Genomic DNA, 19,086 nt, shown 5'->3' with positions numbered 1-19,086 from the left:
TCTGAACAGTAACCATATGGTCCTTAAAGCATAGCTCAAGCATTTTGATAGACATGCCAAGATTCAACTAAGGAGACACACTTTTACCACAGATGAAACTGTCTCCCAGTGACAGAGAAGAGATCAATGGAAGAGCCAGTCAGCATTCTTTGGTTGCAATCTACAGCACTTATCCTGACTAACGTACACCAAAAAAAAGAATTTATCATAAATTGAATTGGGAATTGCTCACTGGATGAAGGTAAGGAAGGACATCAAGGCATTTGTGGGACTTTGAAAAGAGGAATTATTGGAAATGCGTATTGGAAATCATCTGGCTCTGCTTTTACATCCTTCTTGAGCCAACATTTTACTCTAGCCATTGCTACAGAAAGCAACTACACAGGTACACAGAAGCCCCTTAGGCCTGGGGACTTCTCTGCCACATAGTTTGCTTCTGGGGGCCCACCCAGCCATTCTGGATCCTGCACGGAAATATGGAGATGTGAAGGAGGTGGCAATCCACGTGGTGACTAATGGGACTTGAGCTGCTAGGAAAACATTATGCTCTTCCATCCCCCAACTGCATAATTTTGAGTTGTTCTCTACATGGTTCCACATGTTACCAAGCAAGATTAAACTTCAACTACCTGGTCATGATAGCTCAGTGATGCATCTCTGAGGGTTCCCCCTCCTTCCCTGTTTGACCCGTCCCATCCTCCATAATTGTTGCCTGGCACCACTTCCCCAAACCCTGTGTTAGGCTCTACTCTTTAGAGAAAATCTAAGCTAAAACAAAAGTTACCTAAAAGGTTCTGCGGCTGTGGACAAATCTCAGATCTTCTCATTTTCATTCCTCTGTTCATGGACTGAACCCTGGGAGAGGGCACACAACTGGCCAGGCTTGGATCCCATGGCCACCCCTTGCATATGAAGGGTAGGGCAGGAGATATAGTCCCACAGAGAGTGGAGGCAATGCCGAAGGGAAGAGGAGGGGAGGGAAGGAGAGGGGAGGGGAGAGGGGAGGGGAGAGCAGGGGAGGGGAGGTGAGAAGAGGAGAGAGCAGGGGAGGGGAGGGGAGAAGAGGGGAGAGCAGGGGAGGGGAGGGGAGGGGAGGGAATAGAAAAGCAAAATTCCTCTTTCTATATATTTCTTTGTGTCCAAAATATTGTGTTGAAACCCAAGAAGTCAACTCAGTAGAGTGAGATTAAATTATATCCCTAAATTAACAGTATGTATAACACCATATTTACAATGGATTTATTTTACTAGGTGTTTGACATGATAGGTCACTTTTACTTATGGTGATTTTTCATCAAGAATCTGAAAATGTTTATCAGAACCCCGCATCCTATTCAACCTTTTGCTAAGTTTGATATGCTTTGCCACCAGAAAGGAACCAGGTTTCGGATAAGACAGAAAAAGCACACTCCACAGTATTCACCTCACTAATTACAATTAACACCCTCAACAAAATATATAGGGCAACTGTCAGACGATTTCACATCATAGAGGAAAAGGGCAGGTTGAATAGGGACCTGCCAACCCAAAGAACACTGTGGTAGTGAGTTCACTGGTTTGGTTTGGTTTTGTATCCTCTGTATTATTGGCCTTAACACTAGAGCAGCCTACAGCCCTGAGCCACAAAGATGGAGAAAAAAAAAAGACGGCTGTCACAAGCCAGTGTACAAGGAAGTAGTCAGGTCTCAAGCCAGAAGTGTTATGACGACATGGCCCCCACTCCTGGCAAACATCACCAGAGAAAGTGCATGTCTCCCCTTCTCACCAGGCGTTGCAGGGACTAGGAACAGAGCCAAGCCCAGCACGGCCACACTACACTCATCAATCACTGGGGGGCGGTTCCCCCACCCTCCCCTTCCCCGGGTGCTGTGGATACTTCTGGGTGGAATCCTGCCAACCAGCCCCACTCTGCCATAGCTGCAGGAGAGGCCGAGCCCTCTCTCCACTCCAGCCAACAGCCTGTCTTGCTTTGCTCGAATGTAAACAAAGGCAGCGTCCCTCTTTCCGCCCCATCAGGCACTATGAAGACCGTGGAAGGGGCACTGTCTACAATCCCTGCCCTGAACTGAGGGACCATCAGCAAAGAGCAGGTTCTGCATTCTCTCCCAACTGGACAGGGGAGGTAAGGAGATGAAACTGAGAAAAGCAGGGAGCTGGGTAAAGGGATTCCTTATATCTGAGCATAAAACCACAAGCATGCCCCCAAGCAGCCCACGTGTGAAACTGATCAATACAGCAAAAGCTCTGAGAACTGAACTGTGGTAAGAACAGCCTCAGGAGCACACAAGTAGGGTAGACCAGAATAACAAGGCAAAAGTTTGAAAACTAAGTGGACATTGGGACCCCAGCCTGCAAAAGGAGTCCAGGTCATGCTTTCTGAACCTAAGCAGATCTCTGGCCTGGTAAAACAGGAGATTTCAACAGAATCCAGAATCCCATCACTTAATACCTAAGAAGGCCAGAATGCAATCCAAAATTGCATGCCATATCAAGAACCAATAAATTTTCAATTCAAATGAGAAAAGATAACCAATGAACACCAACATTGAGATGATCCAAAAGTTAGAATTATCTAACAAGAATTTTAAAGCAGCTATCATAAAAATGTTCCCCAAAATTACAATATACTACCTATAAGGGAGCAAAAATTCAAATCCCAAAGTACTTCCAACCAGAAACAATAGGAAGTAGAAAGAAATGGCCCAACACTTTTCAAGTGCTGAAATAAAAGAACTATCAACTCAGAATCCTACATTCAATGGAGAATATACAGGGCATTTCACACACACACACACACACACACACACAAATAATAATAATAATAATATATTTGGCTTTACTTGAAAAATCAAAATACCTAGCCTAGCCTTCATGGCTTTAATTCTTACAGAGCTACAATGACCTTGAAGCAAAGGCAGCTGCTCCCTTTAGATGAGGCATGTACTGTGTTGACCGGAGCTTCCATCTACAGCCTCTTACCCTGAGTACAATTTCAAGCACTTATTCAATTTGCCTCTGTTGTGGGCGTTAGACTTATGGCATCCAGATCATTGGTCCTAAAGTTTTCTGGAGACTCTAATGAAAGCCATAGATTCCCCATAAAGGCTCCCATGTAAGCAGTTTTGCATTTAGTTTCAAAGGTCATAGACCCATATGTTCTTAGATTCTGGAGACCCCACTTTAAGAACCCCTGATTTCGACCATCTAGTGTACTATTCTAATTCCACCTATATTGAGTTGTTTACTACTGTGGGGTAAATGACAGGATTTCCAGAATCTCCCACCTAGCCTTAGTTCATTTATTTATCAATAGACGTTTACCACTGCAGAGCCTCCCGTTGATCTGGGGTAAGGGGTGGAGAGAAAACGGCCATTCTCTCCTCTCCTCCATTCCTGGTATATAATTGGTCCACTGGCATTTGCCAGCCGCCAAGGACCCGCCCATGGAGTTCCTGCCATAAGAGGCAAGCGGTGGGGAAGGAGAACGCGAGCGGCAGCCAGAGCAGACCGATGCTGTCAAGCCTGGCCAGCGAATTCAAGCAAGCTGTGAGCAATAAAAACGGTTTCACCAGATTCGTAGGGGATTTTGCTTGGGGAAGGGTACCTCCTTTCCCTGGAGCTACAAGTACTCATCCTTTTTCTATGTTAACACTGTAGGAGTGCCTCTTGTATAGTCACATGTGTTTGCTGTGTCATCTAGGAATATTCAGTTCTGCTATAGTAAGACAAGGAAGATAAATGAAGCTGAATATAGAAGTACCTTGTAAAACATATTAGACATAGATAAAGTAGGTAGAGTCTACAGATGAAGGAGAAGAAGGAGGTAGCCACGAGGTGTTAATGAGGCACCCCACAGTCTCTGGCACATTATGTAGAATGAAGGAATGTATGCATGCATGGCTCAGCTTCTCCCTTACATTACATGCCTCCTCCTATGTCTGACAGATTGCTATTTTTTTCCCTATTCATTTGTGTGTCTCTACTACATCATAAATTTATTGGAGATAAGGGCCATAAATTACGTTGTGCACATGAAAGAAGTTAATAAGTACCTGAAAGCAGGGCCACACAGAAAGCATGAGTCTGAGACTCTGGGGCACATCTCAATCAACTTGGAAACTTGTTTAAAATACAGGTGTCTAGAAGCCACCCCCAGAAGTTTTGATTCAGTAATTTAGAAATGTTATGTAAAAAAAATCTGCATTTTTACCAAACCTCCCATTTTTGATGTAGGGGCTCTACCAACAACATACTGAAAACCATTTAACTAGGGAGTGCGGTGTGAGTAAAATTGCAATTATTTCCAGAATCTCTTGTCTGGCTTTAGGGCATCTCCATACACTAGGTGTTTTCAGGGGTGGAGAGGAGTAGTCCATCACCATATGCACAGGTAATCACAAAGATGAGCTTATCTGGAACAGAGAGGTTGGCTGGGGTTCTGATCTTCTGTAGCCTAGTCAGGAGAGACACCAGGGAGCAGAGACACTGGGGAGCAGAAAGGGAGAGACTTTATTTCTCCCTTTGACTGATTGCAGTTTCAAAGGTGTTTACCTGGGATTTTTCCCCCCTGAGTTAAATGTGGAAAGACTAGGGTAAGTGGTAATCTCTACTTCCTCTCTTATTATGATCAACATTATCAAATAGATTTAAATGAACTGAAGAGAAGCCTGAAAGACCCTGGGAAGGTGGACCGAGCTCCTTCACTTTAGGCGGTGTGACTTGGGAGGGGGGCAGAGAGGCTTTACTGTTACTCGTGTATGACAGAGAGAGAGAGTGCAAGTCTTTCTCCTTTTCCTTACTTTTTTACCTGCTGTCAGAGCTATTGCCCTCTGCCCAACCAGCAGCCTCTTTGATATTATTGCCTGTGGCCAGAAGATGGGGCGGGGTGGGGGGGGGGGGTGGCGGGAAGCAAGAATCACAGCTTAGATCCTCAGGCAACTGCCCTGTTTTGTCTCCCCAACAGTTGAATTGTTCTGCTTCTGGTTTGATGATCTGATAATACTCATTCTTTCAACAACCATTGATTGCATGCCTAGAGTTCAGCTTACTCGCCCAATGTAAAATGCTACATTAATATTTCGATTTTTTTTTATTAAGTTTACTCTTAGACAATTTCACATTGAAGAAGCACATAGAGGTCACTGGGGATTTTTAAATTGGAGGTTTGAAAAAGCAGAAAGGCTTTTTTAAGTTGAGCAAATGCTTTATGTGTGGGCTCATAGTAGTTGAAATAAGTAGCCCATTGGATTTTCTCGACTTTTGTCTTACTTTATGAAAGCTTTACATAGTGTTTTCCAACTCTGCTACCAGGTAACAATGGATTTAAATTCATTTACGTATTCCAGGCCCCAGCTTTCACAAAAAGTTATCAATCCAAATACTCAAGCTTTAATTTTTGGAACATGTAACAATCAATTTCAAATTCTGGGTACTATATGTAATAATAAACTATATTAATTAGGAAGAATTTTTTCACATCTCTCTAAATTGTTTATCTACTGTTCCATTGAATCCCCACGCAATTGAATTAGAATTCCAAACTTTTTTAAGTAAATGAAATTCAAAGAATTCCAACCAATCCAAAGTACCATAAACATTTGTATGCTAAGTAAAGGCAATTGTCTTCTGCACAAGCTCTTATTTTTCCTAACTCAAAATAGCAGTTCACAAAGAAACAAACAGCTCACCTAATGACAGAATAGATGGAGCATTTGCTGCCTCCTTACCTTACGTGATACACCGAAGAAATAATAGCCAAGTTCAGTATTAAATGAGCATTAAAACATCAATAAAAATAGACCACTGGTATAATTTTCTCTTTACTGGTCTGGACCTTAATTATTTGAAAAATGTAGGTGATGGTTCCAATATTTTGATTCTCCATCCAGTAAGAAAGTATACAAAATGAAAGAGAAGTAAAAATTGTAGTATTATTTAAAGATGTACTGATCAAGACCAAGGCAGCTGTACAAAAGACAAACAACTGATCCAACACAATAAATTAATTTATGTTGGGTAACGCAAAGGAAACACAGCCCCACTGCAGGATATTAACTTCCTACCTTATGAGAATCATTCTAAGACAACTACACACAGACTAACATGATCCCCTTTAAGGTTTAGTCAACATTTTTTCATTGATTCCATAGTATTTTTTGTCTCTCATACTTAGACGAAAATTTGGAAGAAACAGCTCCTTTTGTTAGTAAAATACATATGAGTGGGGTGGAGAGAAAATAAGGCCAATAAAGCCCACTAAAAAGGACTCAACAGGTTAACCAGATAAAACTAGAGAGCCAGAAAAGACTCACAAAGTTAGTAAATTAATCAGCTGAAGCTCCAAAGGCCAGGAGTAACTTGGAATATCCAGATAATCCCCAGATAAAGAAAAGTATCTGAGCACAGCCCATGTCTTCACTGTGTCAATTAGATAGTGCCACATTGTAAGATTTACTTTAGCCTGCTAAAAGGCCCAGTTTATTCTTTAACTTGACCTATATGCTGTTTTTTCCTCTTCCTCCAGCCCCTAATCAAGTAATCTGCAACCTGGGCAGGAGACAAGCATCATGATTAATTTTCCAAACAAGCCCAGATATAAACAGCAGAGTAAAAACAGAACAGATCCCAACTTAAAGCTAAGATTGCATTTTAAAACCCAGAAAGTTAAGAAGTAAGATTCTTAACATAGTCTTCAGCAAACAGACAATAACTCAGCCCACCTTGGAGGCAAGGCAGGCAGTCTTGATTGATGTATTCCCAGAGGGAAGCTGCTATCCTGAGGAGGAATCAGATCAGTACCTTTCTTGTGTTAGTTAATTTTGCAGAATTACTTGGAGGACTGATAAGAGAAGAGACTTAATGTCTCTCACCAAAGATAAACACCTTGACACCCCCTAGCCCTTTGTCACATTCCTGTAAAACCCTTAATAGGGGGAACCCCCAATCTTTCAGCTCACCTCTTCTCTGAGGTCGCCCGTACTTTTTCTCAACCTTTCAGGGAGCCTCCTCTCTGAGGTAGCCCATACTTTCTCTCTAACTTTAAATAAAATTCTTACTCTGCTTCACTACTGTGTCTCTGCCCTTCAATTCTTTGTTGCAGTGGGGACAAGAACCGAGGAAAATAAACGACCACCCCCCCAACACTTCCAAGTTTGCTATCAACATACGACATAAGAAGCATTTTCCTAATTTCACTATTGCTTACTTGTGAACTATTACCCTCATTATGTGTGAGTTTTACCATATCAGAAGAGGTATTTGTCTTTTCAAATCTCTCAGGACTCTAATTCAAAATCTTTAGTAAAGGATTTTTCATTTTGTAAGATATATTCAAAAAATTTTTTGCATTAAAATAAATTTATATATAACCCTTCATTCACCTGAGATCTGAGACTTGTGTAACACCCGAACAAAAATGTTAATATATCTTTTTTAGAAATGTTATTCTACAGAAAACAATACAGATCCCAGTGAGAAATTTGGATACTGAAGGATTTTTATCTGGAGAAAAGTAATCCTATTGGAGAAAACATCTGCAGAAAATACATTTTTGTGTCCTCAACAAAAACAGTTAGCTACCCCATTTCCCTCCAGCAAGAACAGCCAACCACACTTATGAGGCTTTTTAGACTCTTGAAATTAAGATTGATGGAAAAGAAAAGACTACGTATATGAAGGAAACTCCTTGATGGAAGTAAACAAAACAACAGACGAAAAGAACTAAGAGAAAAACTAAGATAGGAATGAGAAAGTTCATATAGCTTCAACCCCAGAATGGAGGCTGCCCCAGGGCCCAGCCGCCATCACAAATCTATACTTAAATCTGCCTGCATGCACGGGAAATCCCTGGCAAGGAAACCTAACACACCAATCACAATCCTCCATTCAGCTTTACTATCTTACCCCAGGAAATAGGATGTGCCAGCCTTATCAGGAAATCCCCAACCTCCTAGCCAATCATGCCATTTCCACATTGCCTCTTGTAACATTCTATAAAACTCGCTCTTGGAGATAATCCGTCAGGCAGAGTGCCCATTGCTTGTGAAGTCCTGTACTACCCCCACTCATGGGTTGCTTTTCCCTGAATAAAAAGACGTCAAATTCATTACTAAATTGTTTTAGTTTTGTCATTTGACAGTCTGCACCACCCAATGGGGCCCAAAGACAGCTGCTGAAAATTCCAGGAATGGCTCTCCCATGCAGGTGAAGGTACCAGAGCTCTTTAGGTGGCTGCCTCTGCCTGCTGTCCCAGATCTCCAGGAAGCTTCTCTCAAATTGACCTCTGATTATTTACACTCTGAGGTCTTCTCGTTTTTTTGCCCTAATCCTTCCGTGTAGAAAATCAAGGTATGAGAGACTCCAGATTTTTCAGAGTGAGACTTAATGGGCCACAACATTTGTGTATGTGGCCAACGTTACCTACAAGGTATGCACCTTTGGGAAGTCCTGGCAGGTCTCAGAACTGTGCACAGGCAACTAGAAACAGTAAATTTGGTTAAATTAGGGAAGATTATTTCAACAAGGGAAAATAACAGGTACTCCTCAATCTAAAACAAGATGGCAACTGTTAGGGGCCTTTTAGCCTCGAGGTAATGCTGTTAGAGTGGCAGTTAGATAGACATGAGCAGGAGAGGAGAAAGGAGGGTGGCAGGCCACCCAGACTCCACTCAGAGACCGCCTGTCTGCCTTAGACCAACCCCTTCTGTGGTTCAGCACAAACTGATAATCAAATGATACAGAGCACCAGGACCTTCCCAATTTTAGAGTATATGCACTTAAGACCAACCTTATCACTAAGGACTCTGAGGCCATCATGATACACATTATGTTTTTGGCCCCACTGTTAGTTTCTCTTAGGTGCTCATGAGAAAAATGAGGAACACAAATTTGCACACAGAAGCTAAAGGGGAGGGAGCAGGATGACCCAAAAGATAGTGTGAGAATGACAAATGGGAGGGAGGAAACCAAGTGCACCCCCATCAGAGACACCAGGCAAAACCCAGCAGGTGGCTCGGCACCCCCAGGGTCAGCCCACTCCTCTGTCTCTGGAGCTTACTTTCCTTTTGCTTTGCTAAAATAAAAATCTCCTGAGGCTTTAACTCTCTATCGGGTGTCGGTCTCAACTGAATTCTTTCCTTTGAGAAGACATAACCAAGGAATTCCATAATCCAGTCTGGTAACAAGGCCACAGCATAAATCCCTGGGAGATTGGGGAAACAAAACAAAAAAAAATGTGGACTTCTTTGACAACAGCACAACAAAATCTAAGGAGACACAAGTTGGACTATTAAAAGCCATTAGGGTGTCTGCCACCAGAAAAAAATTGTCTCATGAAAGGAGTAATAGATCTATGGCTTATCAAAGTCTCAGAAGCCAGAGTTGCAAAATTGGTGGGCATGGTTAAGAGTGTCCATGGTGAGCATGATAGCGTGCTTACCACCCAATTCTAAGGGTCCTGTGCTAGGATAAGTGGGTCACGGCATGGGTTAGATTGCACTAGGTCACCCACCACCTTAAGAAAATTTGTGCAATGAGGCACATTATAAAATACTACAAAATCCCTGACAGAGTAAGCAATCCCTCTGAGGTATTAATTTGGCTCTGAGACACCCAAAGCTTAGCTAAACAACTGGAATCCTCAAGTTTCAAAGAACTAATTGTGCTGCCTTCCAGCACATCTTATTTTATGTCCAAGAATTATAGTCCCAGAAGCTGTAGATATTTATAGATATCTACAAAAAGGCAAAATCACTCTAAGACAACCTAGAATTACATAGCCATTATGGTGAATGTTCCAGTTAGACAATATCATTCAAGAAGGGCTCTTGAAAGTAAGGGTTCCCAAATCAAGCAAACAGAATGGGGTACCTATTTTAATTGGTATGCAGAAGCCTCCAAAGAGCTTCAAGATTCAAAAATAACATCATTAAAATATTCATTGCAAAAAGCTAATGAAAAATTAAAGACACAAGAGGTACCAAACACAAAAGACTCTAAGACAGATGTGACTCCTGCCACTCTCCTCTATCCTCCTTGCCCTGAGTACTCACAGTCTGCTCATCTTCTATCTGAATTGCCACTCTGAGGAGATTATAGGACCATAAATAAAATCCACCAAGTAGTGGCTTTACAGATGCCCCCATATGACCCCCTCTAGGACTGATGGGACTCTTGAGGGATTCTCCAGTAAGCTATTCACAGTTATTCACAGCCAAAGTGAAATCAAAATTAATGGAAAACATTGGTAAGTAAATTCTGGTATATACCAGAATTACAGTCTACTTTATACCCCACTTGCTCAGAACCCTGCAGATAGGAACCTGGGGAAGGATGAGGGTTCTTATCAGTCAGATCAGTGTCTGTTAAGTGCCCAGTTAAGAAAGGAAGGTAAAATTTCACAATGTTCCTTCCTCTCCAATCCAGACCCATTGTTTTTTTTTATCCTTTCTTTCCTGTGGTCAACTATTGCCTTCTTGTTTGTTTCTTGTTTGTGTCCTAAGAACTTGACTTGGCAGGTTGGGGGCCCCAAAAATACTGCCAGATGGAAATGTGTGTTGCCCCCCAAAAATATAGCCAGATAGAAATGTGACTAGACATGGCTGGATTATGTGAGTTCATATTATAAAAACTCAGCAATGATTAAATAATCTTAAATGTTCCTTTCATCTCTAAAAATTATTTAATTTAATTAGAATAATTAAATAATTTGATTAATTAGAATGTAATTATTTAATAATTAGGACAAATTATTAATATAAATTAATGTTCAAAAGTATTAATTAGATGCATTTAAGTGAATTTTTATTGTCCAACTTGTGTGATCAACCCAGAAGCCCAAACTGTTGGACAGAAACTCTAGTTCAAGCAAGCTCAAGAAGAAAAAAATGACTGATTCACTTAACTGAGAAGTCCAGAATAATGCGGGCTCCACACATGACTGGATTCAAATGCCTAATGATAACCAGCAGAACCTGGTTTCCCTCCAGCTCTTGCCTCTGTCTTCCACTGAGCTGGCTTCTTTCTCTGGCTTCACATAATGGCCCCTGACAGCTCCAGAATCATAATCTCCCAAGATTATCTCCAGCTGGACTATGTTGGCTGACACACACAACCTTGAATCACTGTAGCCTGAGGCTCATACTCAGCCCTGCTTGAATTGTGGCTTGTACCCCCACCACAAAATTTCTGTTATTTTCAACTGAATGTGTTGCAACTACTACAGATTTTGGTACCAGGAAATGAGGCACTACAGAAAACCTACTGCTTTAATAGAAGATGAAGGATACAGAACAAAGAGGACCATCCTATTTCCTCTACTATTTCTTTCTGGCAGTCTTATTATTTCATAATGAAGGTGTCAGTTAAACTGTGGCATCTATTATGCCGAAACTCAGTCATTGTGCTTACCAAGGTTATAGCAATTAGGGACTTAGTAAGAAATGTGTTTAGAGTATTTGTAACACTTTCTTGAGGTCATCAATGAAGTCTTACAAGAAAGAGACAAATAAGCAGAATGTGGCATACTGTAAACACAGAGGGAATAAAAAATAGCTTCACTAAGAAAGGTTCTCTCATTGTTTCTCTTTCTTTTTTATTGAAATATAGTTGATATACAATAGTTACATTGGTTTCAAGTATACAACACAGTGATTCAACAGTTACACACATTATTAAATCCTTACCCCAACTAGTGCAGTTGGCTGAATAATATTCCATTGTGTGTATGTACCACATCTTTATCCATTCACCTATTGATAGACACTTTGGTTGTTTGCTTCCATGTCTTGGTTACTGTAAATAATGTAGCAATAAACATAGGGTTGCTATTTTTGAATCAGAAATTTTATTCTCTTAGAAGTGGACAAGAATTCCTACAAGTGGAGCTACTGGGTTGTATGATCACATTTTTAGCTTATGAGGAACCTCTATAGTGCTTTCCATAGTGGCTGTGCCAACTGACATTCCCACCAACAGCACAGGAGGGTTTCCTTTTCTCAGCATCCTTGCCAACACTTGTTATTTCTTGTCTTTTGGATAGTGACCATTCTGGTGTGAGGTAATATTTCATTGTGGTATTGATTTGTGTTTCCCTGATGATTAACAATGTGGAGCATCTTTTCGGGTATCTGTTGGCCATCTGTATTTCTTCTTTGGAAAAACATCTGTTCAGGTCGTCCACCCATTTTTTAATTGGGTTGTTGTTTTTTGAGTTGACTCATAAGAGTTCTTTATATAGTTTGGATGTTAACCCCTTATCGGATAAATTATTTATGAATATATTATTCCATACTGTAGTAGGCTGCCTTTTTTTTCTGATAATGGTGTCCTTTGCTGTACAGAAGCTCTTCAACTTAATGTAGTCTGATGTGTTCATTTTTGCTTTTGTTTCCTTCCTAGGGGAGAGCAAAAATATTGCTAATATTTATGTTCAAGACATTTTTGCCCATGTTTTCTTTTAAGACTCTTATGGTTTCATGTCTTACATTCAGGTCTTTAATCCATTTCAAATTTGTGTATGAAATTAGACAGTACTCCAGTTTCATTCTCTTGCATGTAGCTGTCCACTATTCCCAATACCAGTTATTGAAGAGACTGTCTTTTCTCCATTATATATAAATGCCTCCTTTATCATATATTAATTGACCATATATGCATGAGTTTATATCTGGGCTGTCTACTCCATTCCATTAATCTATGGGTCTGTTCTTGTGCCAGTACCATGCTGTTTTGATTAATGTAACTGTAGTATGGCTTGAAGTCAGGGAGCATAATACCCCCAGCTGTGTTCTTTCTCAAGATTGCTTTGGCTATTTGGGGTCTTTTTTGGTTCCATATGAATTTTAGGATTATTTGCTCTAGTCCATTGAAAAATGCCATTGGTATTTTGATAGGAATTGCAATGAATCAGTAAATTGCTTTGGGCAGGATGGCCATTTTGACAATATTAATTCTTCCTATCAATGAGCATGGGATAGATTTCCATTTATTTGTGTCTTATTTAATTTCTTTATTCAGTGTCATATAGTTTTCAGAGTATATGTTGTTCACCTCCTAGGTTAGGTTTATTCCTAGGTATTTTATTCTTTTGATGAAATTGTAAATGGAATTGTTTTCCTGATTCCTCTTTCTGCTAGTTCACTACTGATATATAGGAATGCAACAGATTTTTGTATATTGATTTTGTGTCCTGCAACTTTGCTGAATCCAGTTATTAGTTCCAATAGGTTTTTCATGGAGTCTTTAGGGTTTTGTATATATAGGATCATGTAATCTGCAAATAGTGACAGTTTTACTTCTTCCTTACCATTTTGGATGCCTTTTATCTCTTATCTTTTTTGATTGTTTTGGCTAGGACTTCCAGTACTATGTTGAATACAAGTGATGAAAGTGGGCATCCTCATCTTGTTCCTAATCTTAGAGGAAAAGCTTTCAGCTTTTACCATTGAATATGTGTTACCTGTGAGTTTGTCATGTATGGCCTTTATTATGTTGAGGTATTTTCCCTCTATACCCATTTTGTTGAGAGTATTTTTCATGAATGGATGTTGAATTTTCTCAGGATCTATTGAGATAATCATGGTTTTTTTTATTATTAAGGTATCACTGATATCCAATCTTATGAAGGTTTCACATGGGCAACATTGTGGTTACTACATTCACCAGTATTATCAAGGCTGCCCCACATTCCCCATTACAGTCACTGTCCTTCAGCATAGTAAGATGCTATAGAGGCATTACTTGTCTTCTTTATGCTATACTGCCTTCCCCGTGCCCCCCTGCATTATGTATGCTAATCATAATACCCCTTAATTCCCTTCTCCCTCCCTCCCCACCCACCCTTCCCAACAGTAACCACTACTCCCTTCTTGGGGTCTGTGAGTCTGATACTGTTTTGTTCCTTCAGTTTTTGCTTTGTTGTCATACTCCACAAATGAGTGAAATTATTTGGTACTTGTCTTTCTCTGCCTGGCTTGTTTCACCGAGCATAATACCCTCTAGCTCCATCTGTGTTGTTGCAAATGGCAGGATTTATTTTCTTCTTATGGCTGAATAGTATTCCATTGTGTGTATGTACCACATCTTTATCCATTCATCTACTGATGGACACAGGTTGCTTCCAGGTCTTGGCTATTGTCAATAGTGCTGTGATAAACGTAGGGGTGCATATGTCTTTTTGAATTTGTGATTTTGTTTCCTTTGGGTAAATTCCTGGGAGTCAAATTACTGGGTCAAATGGTATTTCTATTTTAAGTTTTTTGAGGAACCTCTATATTGCTTTCCACAATGGTTGAACTAGCTTACATTCCTACCAGCAGTATATGAGGGTTCCCCTTTCTCTGCATCCTTGCCAGCATTTGTTATTCTTAGTCTTTTCAATGCTGGCCATCCTAAGTGGTGTGAGGTCATATCTCATTGTGGTTTTAATTTGCATTCTCCTGATGATTAGTGATGTGGAGCATCTTTTCATGTGCCTGTTGGCCATCTGAATTTCTTCTTCAGAGAAGTGTCTGTTCAGATTCTCCACCCATTTTTTTAATTGGGTTATTTGCTTTTTGGGTTGAGGTATGTGATCTCTTTATTCATTTTGGATGTTAACCCCTTGTTGGATATGTCATTTACAAACATATTCTCCCATACTGCAGGATGCCTTTTTTGTTTTGTTGATGGTGTCCTTTGCTATACAGAATATTTTTAGCTTGATGTAGTCCCATGTGTTCATTTTTGCTTTTGTTTCCCTTGCCCAAGGAGATGCATTCAGGAAAAAGTTGCTCATGTTTATATTCAAGAGCTTTTTGCCTATGTTTTCTTCTAAGAGTTTTATGGTTTCATGACTTACATTCAGGTCTTTGATCCATTTCAAGTTTACTTCTGTGTATGGAGTTAGACAGTAATCCAGTTTCATTCTCTTACATGTAGCTGTCTGGTTTTGCTAACACCAGTTGTTGAAGAGGCTGTCATTTCCCCAGTGTATATCCAGGGCTCCTTTATCGTATTATTAATTAGCCATCTATGTGTGAGTTTATATCTGGACTTTCTATTCTATTCCATTGATCTATGGGTCTGTCCTTGGGCTGATAGCAAATTGTCTTGATTACTGTGGCTTTGTAGGAGAGCTTGAAGTTGGAGAGCATAATCCCCCCTGCTTTATTCTTCCTTCTAAGGATTGCTTTGGCTATTCAGGGTCTTTGTGGTTCCATATGAATTTTAGAACTATTTGTTCTAGTTCGTTGAAAAATGCTGTTGGTATTTTGATAGGGATTGCACTGAATCTGTAGATTGCTTTAGGCAGGATGGCCATTTTGACGATATTAATTCTTCCTACCCATGAGCATGGGGTGTATTTCCATTTACTGGTGTCTTCTTTAATTTCTCCCAAGAATGTCTTTTAGTTTTCAGGGTACAGGTCATATGGTTTTTATACCTTCTTTTGTTAATGTGGTATATCACATTGATTGATTTATTGTACCATCCTTGCATCCCTTGAATAAATCCACTTGGTCATGATGAATGATCCTCTTGATGTGTTTTTGAATTCAGTTTGATAATATTTTGCATGTATGTTCACCAGGGATATTGGTCTATAATTTTCTTTTTAGTAGTGTCTTTGGTTTTGGTGTTAAAGCAATGCTGGCCTCATGGAATGAGCTTGGAAGTATTTTTTCCTCTTCTATTTTTTGGAATACTTTAAGAAGAATAGGTATTAGTTCTTCTTTAAATATTTGGTAGAATTCACCTGTGAAGCCATGTGGTCCTGGATTTCTGTTTGCTGGAATTTTTTTGATTGCTGATTCAATTTTGTTACTGGCAATTGGTCTGTTCAGATTTTTCATTTCTTCCTGGGTTAGTCCTGGAAGGTCATACTTTTTAAAAAATTTGTCATTTTTTCTAGGTTGTCCAATTCAGTGACATATAATTTTTCATAGAATTCTCTAATAACTCGTATTTCTGTGGTGTCACTTGTAAGAGAAGGGCCTTTCCTGTAATGCAAAATTATGGAATCTTATTGGTTAGAAAAATTGAGTTTTCTTCCTTAAATATTAATACTGGTACAGATTGGGAGGTAGGTGATTTGGAAGAGACAAGATGAAGGCACAAGAAAAACATGAAACTCAGGCAACTACTATGAAGTATTCTCTACCTGAAAAAGGACACAACATATCGATGTCCACCAACCCAAGGCTCTTGCTTCAAACCTCTTCCAGGTGCAGGCCAAATGTAGATAGAGGCCACTGAAGTAATATTCTAGGAAATAGAATATTTGTTGCTAGGATACCAAAGTCCCAAACTCAAAAACCATTAATATGGTAAAATCTAAATTCTCCTGGTATGTACTACACAGTAAAAATTACAGATACATATGGACTGACCTTCACCATAAAGAACTATGGCTTAAATCTTAAATCCCTTGGACACACACTTACAAAGAGTGAGCTACTAAAGCTATGTAGCCCCAGAAAGGGCACTAAATTCATTGTCCATCTCATATGAAAGACAATGGAGAAGTGTGATCTTCCCAGAGGGCAGAACATGGGGTGATAGAGGACAACTGACAAGGGTTTTCCTTCCAGATAGCAGAATTCAATGCTACTGTATGTAATGTGAGAATTCACTACACTACCAGATCAGAAAGTTCTCACTATTATCAGTCAACAGGCTATGGCTTATGCTATGAAGCAGTGAACCATGTTTGCTGCTATCCTTTTCCAAGTAGAATTTTCACTGTGCTTATCCTGTTCTTTCTCCACTACTTTATACAAAATATGTTGAAGGTAGATAATAACTGTATATTAGCCTTAATACAATGGGAAGCTACATATAGATGTGATGGGAAAAACAGCAACTCAACCAAGACCTGGAATCAGTAGAGTAAAGACTTTGAGCTGTCCTGTTATGGGAAAGAGTGAAAGTCTTTCATTTTGTCTGAGCAATTTAAGGGTTTGAATTTTTTTAAGAAGGAACCAAGTTTAGATGTTGAACAGTTAAAGGCTAAATCCTCAACATCCATCCCAAACTTTCCCCATTATATAATAGCAGTAAAGTTTGAATATTGACCCCTGTTTTGGGAATAGTTCCTGAATTGTCCATGCCAATGAGGATAATCTCTTCTCCCTTGTTGGTGATTTAGTTCAAAACACAAAGTCAAGCCAAGCAGCAAATTACTCTTATGCCAGTGATTTATCCATGGATGAGGATGTGACCTACATTGTCTCCATCAGAGTGAAGATAAGGATTTATGTTGAATTTTTGGTGGAAAGTTGTTTTCTCTCCCATTGGACATGAATAGGAAGTCAGTGGGATGAAGCCAACACAGAAGATGATAGAGTAGAAATAAAAAAGTACATCAGCCCTTGTTGAACCCTAGAACAACTAATCCTGAAGCATATGCTTCCTCTGGATTTCCAGTTATAGAAGATTAGAAATGTTATTAAGTCAGATTTTTCTTACTTACAGCCAAAAACACACTGCCTAATATGGTTGGTATCTCTATGCTAATGACAGACACCCTGTATCAGGTAGGAATTGCAGTCAGCTTCAAGGAACAGAAATCTGAATAATAGTGGCTGAAACACATTAGAGGTTTGGCTTTTCTCTGGAAATACAACATCTGGAGATAGATTGTCCCAGATTAAGACAGTGACTAAACTCTAAATTTTCCTCCATCATTTTGCTCAGCCTTCTTTAACATATACCTGTCACCATCTGCAGCAAATACAGATGCAGAAGTTAGCTGCATCTGTATTTCAATCAAGAAGAAAAGAAAAGCCAATAACAAAAGGTCAAAGAGTTCCCTACTCTTTTAAATAGTTTTCTCCTAAGTACTTCATGACAATTGCAACATACATTTTATTGGCCAGAACTGTGTCATATAACGATCCTGTGTACAAGGGAAACTGGGTAATACAGTTTTTATAGCTGGACCTATTTCCACTATCAAAATAAATAAGAATCATATTTGTATAGAAGGAAAGATTGGCATTAGGCAGGCAAACCAGCCATTTCTACCATACTTCCATGTTTATGTCTCCTGCTCAGACCTCCTCTTTGATCTCTTGACACATATCAAATGTGTTATTTATATTCTCCATACTTGTACATTATAGACATCTCAAACTGAATATGTATAATACAAAGCTAGTGAAATCCACACATAATCTGTCCCTTGGTGATGGTTAATTTTGTGTGTCAACTTGACTGGGCCACATTTACATCTCCGCAGATTGGCTTTGCCCATCCCACCAATGTTTCATGATGTAATTATATAGTCCTTTACAACAGTTCATCATAATTCATAATTAATTTTAATTTATAACCCAACCTGTAATCATTGTAATCTACAATTATTTTTCATTTAATGTTACTCCCCAACTGATGGTCTATCAGGACAATTAACAAGTCTTGAGAGTTAGTTGGTATTTCTAGGTCCAAGCACAATGTTAGTTCTTAATTAATGATCAAAAAATTCACTGAGTGATTTCATTTATTCACTCAACAAATATTTATTGAGGTCTTAGAAGGAAGCATTCCAGGCACTGGAGATGCAGTAGTAAATAAAAGAACTGGAGTCACTGTCTTCATTGAATTTACCCTCTGAGGGGAATATAGAGACTAAACAAATAGTATGTCAAAAGAAGAATATTCTTCTATGAAAGGAGCTCACTGGACATCTGTTCAGCATATTTTCTCTTTCTTGGGATTTAGACAAGAACTAAATGCCAAAAAAACACTAGGAAGTTTGGCTTATACCATCCATTCCAAATAAGCCCTTAGAGCTTACAAATGCTATCATACACATACCGAGAAACAAACTGAAGTGTCAGTTACCCTGATGTGTATGCAAGAGGGTAATAGCATCTATGAACCACTGGGGATAAGGGGGAGAGCTGCTAAATGCTTGTTGACTGAGATAATGATCAGATAGGCAAATATACAATAGTCAAACTCACTGTGAAGATTCACAATGTTAATTATTCCAAGGCCATAAAAGTCAACGAGATGGAATGTGATGTACTGGTTACAAATGCCAAAAGGCTGAACCAAAAGGAAGCTGGAGCTGTGTGAAGAGAAAAACAGAATAAATTTGATCCC

The sequence above is a fragment of the Manis pentadactyla genome, chromosome 13 (genome assembly GCF_030020395.1).
Source record: "Manis pentadactyla isolate mManPen7 chromosome 13, mManPen7.hap1, whole genome shotgun sequence".
NCBI lineage: Eukaryota > Metazoa > Chordata > Mammalia > Pholidota > Manidae > Manis > Manis pentadactyla.
This window is presented reverse-complemented; position numbering follows the sequence as displayed.